Source organism: Ursus maritimus, unplaced genomic scaffold (assembly GCF_017311325.1).
Source record: "Ursus maritimus isolate PB19 unplaced genomic scaffold, ASM1731132v1 scaffold_5, whole genome shotgun sequence".
NCBI lineage: Eukaryota > Metazoa > Chordata > Mammalia > Carnivora > Ursidae > Ursus > Ursus maritimus.
Window position 1 is genome coordinate 45006470 of NW_024426663.1, and position 13173 is coordinate 45019642.

The 13173-nt window shown below is 41.9% G+C and overlaps 1 pseudogene; it reads right to left on the reverse strand.

Annotated features, from left to right (window-relative positions):
• Window positions 1-9611: 9611 nt before the first annotated feature.
• On the reverse strand, window positions 9612-12785 carry LOC103663889 (annotated as a pseudogene).
• Window positions 12786-13173: the final 388 nt, after the last annotated feature.

The window sequence follows — 13173 nt, forward strand, 5'->3', positions numbered from 1 at the left end:
AAGGAGCCCCATTATGGGAGGGGTGGAGGCACTGGAGACAGTAGCTTCTGCTGCTTGTCAGCCCTGTTCCCTCGTCGATCCTCTTCTCCACAGCCAGGCAGGCCGCACGTCCTGCTCGTTCTTCCTTGTCAAGCTTTCTGAAATGCAGCCCTTCCCTGTCTACAGTTCTCACTTTAATTCTGGTAATGAGGAAGGGGCAAGGTCAAAAGAAAAGGGGACCTTTTCTAAAACATTCCCCTTGTAAAACCATTTACTTAAAGATATTCTGCTGGTTCTGTGTTTTGTGTTTCCAAGGATGCTTTCTATAGATTCACTCCAGGCCCTCTTTCAGGAATCCTCCAAAAAGTAAAGGGATAGAAACACTTGGTTTACTGTGGCCAACGTAGCACCTGCGTTATCTCCTCAATCTTTTGGGGACTTCACGAAAGTAATAGGAAATGCATATGAGACCTATAAGACCACAGGGACAAATATGCAGGGGCGGATACAACAGGAGATGACCTGCTGGAGGGAATAAAGTAAAGAAATAAAGGAAAAGTTCCAAGAATTGAAAAGGCCTCCTCAATGCCTAGAAGAATAAATGAAGGAAGACCTACACAAAGTAGTATCTTCACAAAATTCCATGGACCTAGAAATAAAGATAAAAGCAGATCACATACAAAGAATCAGGAATCAGAATGACTTCAGACTTCTCAACCAGAGACACCGAAAGGCAATAGAGAAATTCTGCAGGGAAAAAATTACTAACCTGGAAATATATATTGGGCCAAAGTAAATATCAAGAAGTAAGACATGTTCAGATTTGCAAGGAATTCAACATATTACATGTGCACCCTCTCTTGGGAAGGTTCTGGAAGATGTGCTCCAGAAAATGAGGGAATAAACCCAGAAAAGGAAAATGTGTTAAAAGATAAACTGAGGCACATTAAAAGTTTCAAGAGTTAAAGCCAAAATTAATTTGATCGGTCAGCGTCAAACCAGAGGTGGTTAGGAGTGCTCCCTCAACAGAAGCAAGGGAAAGACTTAGAGAAGGCGTGGAAGCAAAAAAAGGATATTATATAATTGGCTATAGCTTAAAGGCTAGTTGGCTGTCCATGACTGGTTTTCTCTAGTGTTTAAATTTTGCAACCTTGAGGCATTTACAGGCTTAGATTTCAGTTTGCTTGCATAGGTCACCACAGCATTACAGCCTCTTCAGTCTAGTGGCCTTCCTGTTTAATTAATTTGACACATGGGACCCAGGCAAAAGGAGCTCCAACAGAGTGAAGGGGTGAAGGCAAGTTGGAGGATGGGAGCTCTGCGAAGGCTGAGAGCACAAGCAGTTCAGCTTAGAGCAAGAAGACAGAGAATGGGAAAAGATATGTTTGATAATTTAGAAAATATCACTGGCATTTGACAAATGTGATGATATGCATGCAAAATGAGTGCCAAGGGCATAAAAAAGCTAAACCAATGAAAAAGTGAGACAACACCAGGTTAACCAAAGATTATGTAAGAAAGGAAAAAATTACTCCAAAATTAAACTCAGCAATCAGGGATATGGTCTACAAAATGATGTCATTGTTATGTTTACATCACGATGTTGAAGACGGGAATGGGGAGTACAAGAGGCAAACAATCTGCCATAATACAAAGCCAGTAGCTAACGTCTCTGATTGATAAATTCAGAAATATGACTTAATCTTTTGCCTCTGAAAGACAGAGGTGAGAGGGAGACCATTCTCTGAATTCCTACTGGAAGCTTTTGAATTGTGAGCCATTTGTATATACTGCTTTTCTGGAATTATTCTATTTGTTAAAGACACATCAAATGGATTTCCTCTGGAAGTATAGTCAATGAACTGCTCCTAGTGGTTGTCACTAGTGAAGGGAAATGGGAGGCTGAGGAAGCAAGTGGGAGAGAAAAATATTTTTCACTAAGCATCCTTCTGTACTTTTTAAACCTGTACTTGGAGGTTGTATTATCAAAAAGGCATATGATTTTTTTTCCAAGGCAAAAGAAACAGGAATTGAAAATGGTTGCCCCTGGGCAGTAGAACTGAAGACAATGAAGGCGTGGAGAGAATAGGGATATTTCGTATCATTTTCTATTTTTATATACAAAAAGATTTGTTGTTTTAATGCTTGAGTATTATATTTTTAACATATGCATGTTATTCTATGTATAAATTTTTAATAATGTTAATGAAAGCTGTGTTGTTGCTTCTCGGACACCAAAGTTTAAACACTGTATAGGCTGCACCATCAGGCAGGCAAAGGAGATCCTGACCGCATTCTGTAGCCAGGGAGTTTCCCAATCATGGAAAGTTCTTTGGCCCCCTCTGCTGGTGAGTGATACCCTTGTCAACGAGTATGAAAGCACTTGCATGTCTTCCCTGAGAACCTCCTATAAACTAACAAATTCATTAGCTGAGTAGTTTCATTTCTATTAAAAATCCCATTAAATTATCTGAGTATGTTCTACATTCACTGGCAATGTCACAGAAGGAAACGTTACCATTTCACACTTTTCTGTGAATTCCAAAGAACTTTTTTCCCCTCAGCCATTATTTTCACATAAATAAAATCTCGGGGCGCCTGGCTGCTCAGTTAGTACAGCATATGACTCTTGATCTCAGGATCATGAGTTTGAGTCCCACACTGAGGGTAGAATTTACTTTAAAAAATTAAAATAAATCTTTTCTGGTGCTCAAAGATACTTTTTTCTCATGCTAGATCCGCAAGAGAAAACCAAATAGTAAATTTAAAGATTTTTTTCATCCTTGCAGTTAATTTCCAGATGCCATATGGACAGAAACAAGTTCTCTGAAGACTCATTAGTCTTTGCTGTCTGAAGGGACTTTCTCCACCTCCTGCCTCAGATGGGAGGACTCCCTAGAGAGATTCCAGACGTGTAAAAATCCACCTTGCCTCATCCACATATCGAGAGACAGAGTTAGCAAATACTTTCATGGGTTTTCTTTATTTTTGATTACATAAGTAATACATGCTGGCTTTAAAAATTAGACCTTTTTTTAATTGTCACAGCAACTTTTAAAAGAAATTCCAGAAAATCTATTTTGAAGCTTTTTTTTTTTTCACTGCATACCCTATGACCCAGCAATTTCACTACTTAGTGACTCTCCCAGAGAAACAGGAGCATGTATACAAGGCCACAAGAGCTGGAGACTGTGGCACTGTTTGTATTATCAAAAAAATGAGAACAATCTAACTACCCATCAGCAGGGGCATAGTTAAGTAGATGGTGATTATCTACACTATGGTTGATTCCTTAAGCTATTCAGCATTTTAAAAGAATAAGGTAGTTTACATGTGCTAATATGTGGATATATATTCAAAAATACAGTGAAGGGAAAAAAGTATATTGTAGAAAAATCCATATGGCATGGTGTCACGTGTTTTTTAAATACTATAAATTCTCTCTATGTACATATATAACCATGTAAATATGCAGAAAATACCAGGAAGGCCACATACTAAACAGATAACATGGGAGAGGGCAGGGAAGACGGCCAAGAGTGGTATTCAAAGGCGCCAGCTTACAAACATATGGATTCGTTAATTACTTGAGTAATTAAAAACTGATGTAAAGGTTATCTCTCCATCCCCATCCAATCCCACCTCCCCAGAAGTAATCAACCTTAACAATCCTTCTATAACTTTCTCTGTGTTCATACAGAAATACACAAATACACAGGCACATGCACCTTCTTCTTTTTTTAATTTTCCAAAACAGGATCAGACTACACATAATATTCTTTCTTTTTTTCACTTAATAATATTTCAAAGATAAGGGTGCCTGGGTGGCTCAGTCGGTTAAGTGTCTGACTTCGGCTCAGGTCATGATCTCAGGGTCCTGGGATCAAGACCCACTTTAGGCTCTGTGCTCAGCTGGGAGTATGCTTCTCCCTCTTCCTCTGCCCCTCCCCCTGCTCATGTGAGCGTGCCACGCGCGCACTCTCTCTTCCTCTCTCTCAATAAATAAAATCTTTAATATTTCAAAGATACCTCTTCAGGTAATATATAGACATATTTTATTCTTTCTAGTAGTTTCACAATAATCCATAATATGGATGCATCATGATTTATCCCAAATTCCCTTATTCATGAACATTTCAGTTGTTTCTAGTAACTTTTTGCTACCGTATCATATAGATATTATATACACATGTATCATTTAAACATAATATGGTGACAAAAATACAGATACATATGTATAAATATATACTCATATAAAATAGCAAAAAGAAAGAACCAGAACTATTTATCTTTACATCCTGCCATTTTTTCTGAGGAATGCTAGATCAAAGGGCATACAAATTTATGGTTTTATTAGATAATGAAGGCTATTTGTTTGTTGGCCATATGGTTTTATTAGATAATGAAGGCTATTTGTTTGTTGGCCATGAGGTTCCTAACTTCTGATAGAGTTAATGTTCCAGAACCAGCCTTATCCAGAACAAGGCCACCCTCTAGTTCAAAAGTTAAAAAACTTTTTCTCTAAAGGTCCAGATAGTAAGTATTTTATGATCCTCAAAGATTCACACTCCCACCAGCAATGCATGGGGGTCTCCATTAATCCCAAACACTCACTAGTTTGGATGCTATCAACCAACTGCCAAATACAAGGTTTTAAGAGGGTCTAAGCAAAATCACCCACTACAACCACCTTGCTTTACAAGAGGGCAAGCTAAGACCCAAAGAGATTAAGTTATTTATCCAAATCACATAGCACCTAAATAAATAAACTGGTAACTACTTGTATTATAACTGGTTGTTAAACAAATTTTCTACTTTTCACTGGACTTTAGCTGAAAGCAGATAAGTTTGGAGCTGCCTGAGGACAAAGCATGCCTGAGAGCAGAATAACACAGAGATGGACAGAGCTGACAGTCAGCCAGCAGTGGTTCCCTCCCCAACAATTTCAGTTTAAAAGATAACTTCAGTTTGTTTTTCACCATTTGTAGCCTAAAAAATTCTAATTCACTAAATTCCCAGTCATATGGTGTGCCTTTATGGTTCTTTCTGAAGAGAATTTTAAGTTATTTTTTAAGAAAACTGATATACTAGAAAACTATACAAAACCATAGAACTGTCTGAAAGCTCAAGATTAATAACTATTTGATAAAACAGCCACCAAGTTCCCAGGTTAGTGAGTGTTCTTTTTCTTCAGTACAATAAGGAGGGTCATGTTTCAGTTAAAAGAAAAATGAATTGAAGTGTGACGGGGAACAAAAAGAACGTCTGGATTTCACAGGTTGCGGGACATAAACATATTCTAAAACTACAGTGTTCTCCAGAAATCTTTAATAATATGCGAGCCACTTGGAGACAAATACCAGGATGAATAGCACCTCTCTGCTCTTTATGCTGGACACTTGGAAAGTTCACGTTCTAAACCAGCTGATTGGTTGCAGATATGAGGCTGGCAATGTAGAGTGAGGATGGCCAACTGTTTTTGCAAATAAAATTTTATTCAAAAACATCCACATTCACTTGTTTTCATGTTTTCTATGGCTGCCTTCTCATTACAAAAGTAGAATAACTATAAGAGAGAGCAAATAGCCCACAAAGCCAAAAATACTATCTGGATATCTAGAGAAAAACTTTGCCAACCCTTGAGCCAGAGGGTTGCCTTGTCCTGGATCAGGCTGGGGAAGACTGGCTCCACCACCAATTAGGACCCTCATGGGTTAGACCCTCAAGTCAAAGCAAACACTCCATAATGCTGGAATACCCATTATGTGCAGGCACTGTGTTCCCGGGTGGGAACATAGGGGTCAAGACCACCTGGCCCTGACCTCTAGAAGGTTTCTATCTACTGGGAAACCCAAATATATAAACAAACAGCACAGTATGATATGGGATTTGAGAGTTATACATTTAAATTAAACAATATATAAAGAATGCTTGGCACAGGGCCTAATATGTAGTAAGCAATTAATGAAGGATAGCTCTTAATTTCTCTTTTTATTGTAATTCCCCAAATGCCTTCAGAGCCACCTACTCCTGGCTAGAGAAGACAGAAGGTGTTTCACAAGGTTAGATGTTGAAGCAAATGAGCCAGAAGGAACCCATGACTCCAGGCCTGGGGGGTTAGGTTGTGAGTGTGAAAAAATACGTATTTGTCAAAGCGCAGCGAGTAATATGGAAGTCTGAGGCTCAGCAATCGCGCCCGGGAAGAACCTCCTAAAGCCTCTGAGACCAGATCCTGAAGGATTCCTCGTGTTGCTAACAAACAACGACCAAAAGGAAGAAGAAAGAGGCGGGTTCTGTGAAGAGTTGGTTTCTTTTTGGACAAAGAAGCCCTTAACAGGCTTGCAGGCTGAGCAGAGAGACGAAAGGGAGAGAAAAGGAGCAGACGCCTAGAGACCCTGGGACATAGGGGCTTCCTCAGAGAAAGCAAAAGGGGGTGCTGGTTTGCAGACCAGCCCGCACACGGGAGGCAGGGGGTGACGTGCAGGGGCGGCAAGGCCCCTCAGGAGGGCAGGGGCGGCAGGACGCACGCTGCCAGGGAACTTACACACCAAGCGGTCCCGGGCGCCGCCAGCCGCGCGGACCCCCGCAGCCACCGCCACGGTCTGGAGTTGATGCGGACGCCTCCCTTGCGCTCGGTCACAGACACCCCGAAGTCTCCACAGCACATGGTTCCCTCGAGGCTGCGCCTCAGAAACCGACTCCTTTTGCGGAAACGGTGCGAAGAAGGAACGCTCCAACGACTGGGCGGGGCGAGAGGCCTCTGAATGCCCGGATCCACCTGGGGAGTCAACTGGAGGTCATGACCTCTCCGTGACCTCTGCGGACACTGCGTGCCTGCGGAGGCTCTTACAACCTGGCGCCCCCTCCTTCTACAGTGAGTCCGGATCAGTCAGCAAGGGGTTCACCTATCAGGGTGGTGGCTCATTTGGGGGCTGCGGGGTACAGTGGAGGCAGGTACTGCAGCAGCAGGATAGGCGTGTGCCAGAGAAGACTCGCATCAAGATAATGGTTCCCAAAATAACTAAGTTTTTCTGCCCAGAGTCCCATGATCCAAACCACTGATTTAAGTCTCGCAGACCGGGGGTCTGATCACTCAGGGCTTTCACTTGTGCCCTCACGTGATTTAATAAAGATGATACATTGGCAGACTCATCAGTTATAAACATATTTTGTTTGGATAATGGCACAGGTGCGTCCTTGCAGGCAGTAATAATGTCCATTCTATTTCGGAGGACCGCTTTTATCATTAGAGAGAGTTCAGTGCTCAGTAAAACCAGGCTTTGCCAACAATCATTTAAAGCTTGTTGGGAGAATTTAGTAAGGACTTCTTTGTGTCCTATAATGTCTTCCAGGTCAATGGAGGGAACATAGATGGCGGCTAAATGATCATACTGGTGGAAAACAGAATGCGCCCATCTGGCCTTGAGGAGATGGAGACTGGCAGCTTTAGGAATTTGATCTGGTTGTGCCTATCATACATGTTGGCTGAGGGAGGCAGCACTGTCTGCATGAAGAGATGGCCTGGGGGCAGTCAGAGGTAGGATTCAAACCAAAGTTTTTCCAAACTCAGTGTTAATAGCCTTAATATTTTCCATAATGTTCTTCAAGTGGTTGGCGATCAAAGTCAGGCCTTTGACACTTTAACTTAAAGTGTGATCTTCTCTCTTTAGCCACTTGCCAGCATTTGACATGATTTTCTGCCTCCTTACCTGACTCTAGTCTTATTGGCCACTGCTGTCCTGCCTGTTCACTGCCGTTCTGTACCCTGCACCTTGCCCTCCTTTGCTGGAACACCTCTGCCATGTTCCTCTCTCAGCCCTAACCTGTCTACAAAAGTCCTCATTAATTCCTAGAAAATACTGAAGGCACCAAACATAACCCCAACTTTGCCTTCTCCTTCCCCTCGGTGCCACTCCATATGCTGGATGGGGAAGCTACTTCACCCAGCTGACTCTGGGAATGTCATGGTGCTCCATGAGGGTATCCGGGTATCTGATGAAGTCTGCCACTCTCTGCTTGTGGGTTTTGTATGCTTTCTTCAGGGTCCTTTCCATTTGTTCCAATTAATGACATTAGAGGGAAGAGTGGATTGTCTTTCTAACCCACTTTAACAAAATATTGTCATATGAAAAAGAGAAAATGCAACCAAAAATTGTAGCAGAAACGTGTTGGAGAGGAATGCCAGTTAACTAATTTTAAAATGTCATTTTTCTGGATTTTATTAGTTTATAGCATTTGTCTTTCTTTTTTAAGATTTTATTTATTTATTTATTTGACAGAGAGGGAAAGACTGCAAGCAGGGGGAGCAGCAGAGGAAGAGGGAGAAGCAGGCTCCCCACTGAGCAGAGAGCCCAAGGTAGGGCTTGATCCCAGGACCGAGGGGATCATGACCTGAGCCAAAGTCAGATGCTTAACTGACTGAGCCACCCGGGCACCCATCATTCGTCATCTTTTTAAAATCTGCGATTTTTTGTGATTTGTTCTCATTCTAAATGAACAGCCTCATTCTTTTGAATTTCTCTTAAAGAGAGCCCCCCAAACTGTATAAGTTTTAGGCTCCACAAAACCTAAGTCACCCCAACTAAGCTGGGATGATGTTTTGTACAGCAGCTTTAACAAACTACCACAAACTTAGAGGTATAAACAACACAAATCTATTATCTTACAGTTGTATAGGTTTTAGAAGTTTGACATGGGTCTCACTGGACTGAAATCAGTGGCACGGCTGAACTCCTTCTGGAGGCTGTAGGGGAGAATCTCTTTCCTTGCTTTTTCCAGCTTTTATAGGCTGTCCACCCTCCTTGGCTTGTGGTCCCCTCCTCTATCTTCAAAGCCATAACAGTGATCAAATCCTTCTCACATCCACCACTCTGACCTCCAGTAGTCAAGTCTCCCTGACTCTCCTGCCCCCCTCTTCCACCTTTTATTTTAAAGATTTATTGATTTATTTATTTATTTATTTATTTATTTATTTATTTTTAGAGAGAAAGAAGGACGCGTGCAGCAGCACATGACTCAGGGGAGGGGCAGAGGGAGAGAATCTCAAGCAGGCTCCCTGCTGAGCGTGGAGCCTGACCTGGGGCTTGATCCCATGACCCTGAGATCATGACCTGAGCCGAAACCAAGAGCTGGATGCTTAAACACCTGAGCCACCCAGGTGCCCGCCTTCCACTTTTAAGAGCGATTGTAACTACACTGGGCCAGTGTGGATAATCCAGCATAATCCCCCCATTTTGTTAGTTGATTAACAATTTTAATTTCATCTTCAGTCTTTATATATATATATATATATATATATTTGAAATACAACTTTATTCAGATTCTAAGTGAAACAGAATGGGAATAACAGTAACAAACAAGATTTTATCACTGGATATTGTGATGTGACTATAGTAATCTTATATTTGAAACTCAGAAAGGAAACAACTGCATTCTAAAACAGCTAAATGTGCAGGTCCAAAAAATGAGGGTACTTTCACTCTGAAGCCCATTCATCTCTTTCAGCATCCCAAAGATGAAGCACATGTTCTGCTCAGCTATATAATAAAGTAGCAAACATACTGCACCACTGACATCACAGAACCGTTGCCTATAAAACTGGGCTTCTGATGCCGGGCTCCAGATGCACGTTCTCACAGGGCACCCTCCTTCTCCAGGAGAGCAGTTACCGAAGCAAGCTCTAGATCATGCTCATTCTGTGCTGCCAAAGCTGGGTCCGTGACAACCTCTAGGGGGCAAGAGCAGGCATGGCGACAAACTCTAAGCTAGGGTCTCCATTTAGGTCTCTAGCAAGCCATTGGAAGGGCTTTTCAAGTTGTAGTTACTTTTGCCAAAAATGTCATAGAACTGAAGGTTCTTCTTTCAGTGGAAAACAATAGATTTTGCCTTAACTTTCCTGTCCTTAATGTCCACTCTGTTGCCACACAGCACAATGGGGATGTTTTCGTATACCCATACCAAATCTCTATGCCAGTTAGGCACATTCTTGTAATCCTTGATGTTACATCAAACATTATAATGTCTTGGATCTCATAGCCATCTCTCAGCCCACCAAATTTCTCCTGACCAGCCATACCCCATACATACCTTTGTTGGTATGGAACACAAGGAGGTGGACCTCAGTACCCAAGGTAGCTACATGCTTCTCAAGTTCATCAGTCAGATGACGTTTCAGGAACATAGTTTTTCCAGTACCACCATCACCAACCAAAACAAGTTTGAACTGGACTTGGGGTTCTCCTAGGACAGCCACTGTGCTCTTCCAGAAGCATCTCTGGCCTACCTGACTGAGGGCTAGAAAGATGGCAGAAGTGCAATTCAAGGGAGGCCTAGGTGGCTCAGTTGGCTAAATATCTGCCTTTGGCTCCGGTCATGATCACAGGGTCCTGGGATTGAGTCCCATGTCAGGTTCCTTGCTTCTCCCTCTGCCTGCTACTACCCCCTGCTTGTGATCTCTCTCTCTCTCTCTCTCTGACAAATAAAATCTTAAAAAAGAAAAAGTGCAATTCAAATGCCCCCCAATTGCAGTCTTAATTCCTTTTTGCTACGTGAGGTAACATGGTCAGAGGTTCGTGGGATTAGGACGTGAACACCTTTGGAAGCGATTCTGCTGCTACCACAGAGGGTGTAAGCCTGGACCACTCTGTACCAGTCTTCTCCCCATCCGCACCCATACTCATTTCCAAAGGAGGAAGCTATCAACAAACAGGACAGTAAGGGTAAACCTCAGGAGATAAGGCAGGGTATGTATGGGAGAGAAGGAGAAGAAAGGGGGAGAGAACCCTCACAAGTCCTGGTGATAAAGAATTGCTGACTACCCCCATTCTTCCTTACTATTGATCAAATTCCTTTTCTGCTTGACCAGTTTGAGTTCAGTTTCTGTCACTTGCCACTAGCAGACTCCTGATTAAAGAAGCAGTCATTTATTGAGAGTCTAGTATATGGCAAGGCACTGTGTGAAACACTTGCATTTTTCTACTGCTCATAACCACACTGCAAAATATTAGTTTTTGCATTTTAAAAAGGAAGAACCTGGGGCGTCTGGGTGGCTCAATCAGTTAAGCTTCAGACTCTTGGTTTTGGCTCAGGTCATGATCTCAGGGTTCTGGGATCAAGCCCCCACTCGGGCTCTGCACTCATCCGGGAGTCTGCTTGAGGATTCTCTCTCCCTCTTGCTCTGCCCCTCACCTTGCTCATGTTCTCTCTCTCAAATAAATAAATAAATCTTTAAAAATAAATAAATAAAGATAAAAATGAAGACTTTAAGGATTGAAGTACCTTGCTCCAGGTCAGCCACTAAGGCTCCAAAGTAAGTCTGTCCAACGGATTTAAGCAGAGTTTATAGACAGAATTTGGAGCTTTCCTTCTGTGGGTCATTTCCTTCTGGAAGTCACCCCTAACTTTCTGTCCTATGGTCCTCCACCCAGAAAGACAGGTTTTCTACTGGTGTTTTAACTCTTCCTAACTAGGTCCTGACTCAGGCTAGAAGTCATCAAAACAGGAAACTGAGTCAGTCCCATTCATTTCTCCTAAGATCAACCCCCCTCCAGATTTTGCCGGCTCGTCTCTCTAGTGACCCCATTCTGAACTCCAAATCTGTATAACTAAGTGCTATCTAGATGTGGCCATTTGAATGCCTCAAGTTCAACATCCAAGGTGGACACTCTCTTTCTCTCAAAATATACTCTTCCTTCTCAATTTCTCTTGATCAGGTTCTTCTTTCAGTGGAAAACAATAGATTTTGTTTTTTTCAAGTAATCTCTACACCCAATGTGGGGCTCAAACCCACAATGCCAAGATCAAGAGTCTCATGCTCTTCCAACTGAGCTAGCCAGGCGCCCCTCTCAATTTCTTGTCTTAATGTATGATACAACCATCTAAGCCAAGCAGAGGGCAGATAGCCTTGACCTCTTGACTCCCTTACCAACAAAATCCTAGTGACTCTCTCTCCTTAACACCTCAATTTCATTCCCACTACAATTGTCTTAGTTCACTTCTTTTCCATTCTTTGCCAGTATTACTGCAACACTCTTAACTATCTCCCTAATTCTCAGTGTACCCCCGTCCTAGCTTTTCTTTACACTGTGGTCAGAGTGATCCTTCTAAAATATATGTATCTTCTCATAGGACTTCTCTTCAGTAATTCCTCATTGCCTCCAGGATAACATCCCGGATATTTAGTTTGATTGTCGAGATCTCTGTCTGCTACAGTGGCCTTTGCCTATCCCTCCACACACACTCCTCTACCACTGCTCACACACTAGCCCCTCTGTTGAAACACTCTTCCCTCCTTCATCCACCTAACATTTAGTTATTTGTCAAAATAAGGAGGAGAATTTTCTGTATTTGCAGAGAATTTTCTGACATGTCTTTACGCAGGTCACAGCATTCATAATGCTATCTTGGTTTTAACTTCACTCTCTCCACACTAGGTGAAGAACTTCATGAAGGATGGGACTCCGTTTTCAGTATCTGTGTTCCCAGAGCCCAGGACAGTGCTGATATTAAATTCTCCGTAAGTACTTGTTGGCATAATGAAACAGCATACTTAAATAAGAGTAGTCATATTGTAAATGTAATTTGGGTATGCGTCTCCCCTAGATTTTTCCCTAGACAAACAATTTTAATTCTTCCAACCTTTCCTTTAATCACTTTGGTAAACATCCACAAAAAGAAAACAAACAAACAAACAACAAAAAACCACTGCACGTTCTTCACAATGAATTGAACTTGGACTGGGCATCCCTAACAGGTATCTCACACTCCTGCTTCTTTTCGTTCCTGGTTCTTTCCACTGCACTGACCATCGGGGTAATTGAATGATCTAAAAGTATCTCTAACAATTTTAGTAGGAAAAGGAACACAGTACACCTCATGTCATGTCATCAGGTTTACCAAATTCTTAAATATTACCTGGGAACAGCACCCACGTTTTCTATTTATCTAAGAGTTGCCCGTGAATAGGCAACTTTAGATAGAAACACGCAAACCTACAAATTCACAGAGTAAAAAACTCATCTATTTCAGAAGAGACAGTAACAAAAAAATATATAAAATAAAGGAAGATACAAAAATACCCTGGACATTCCTAATACGAAATAAATGTCTCTCTCAAAAGAAATGCACATCCATAAGGAGGTTAAATAGTGAAGAATTGAATCAAAGGCAAAGGTAGCATAAGAACACTACCAAAAA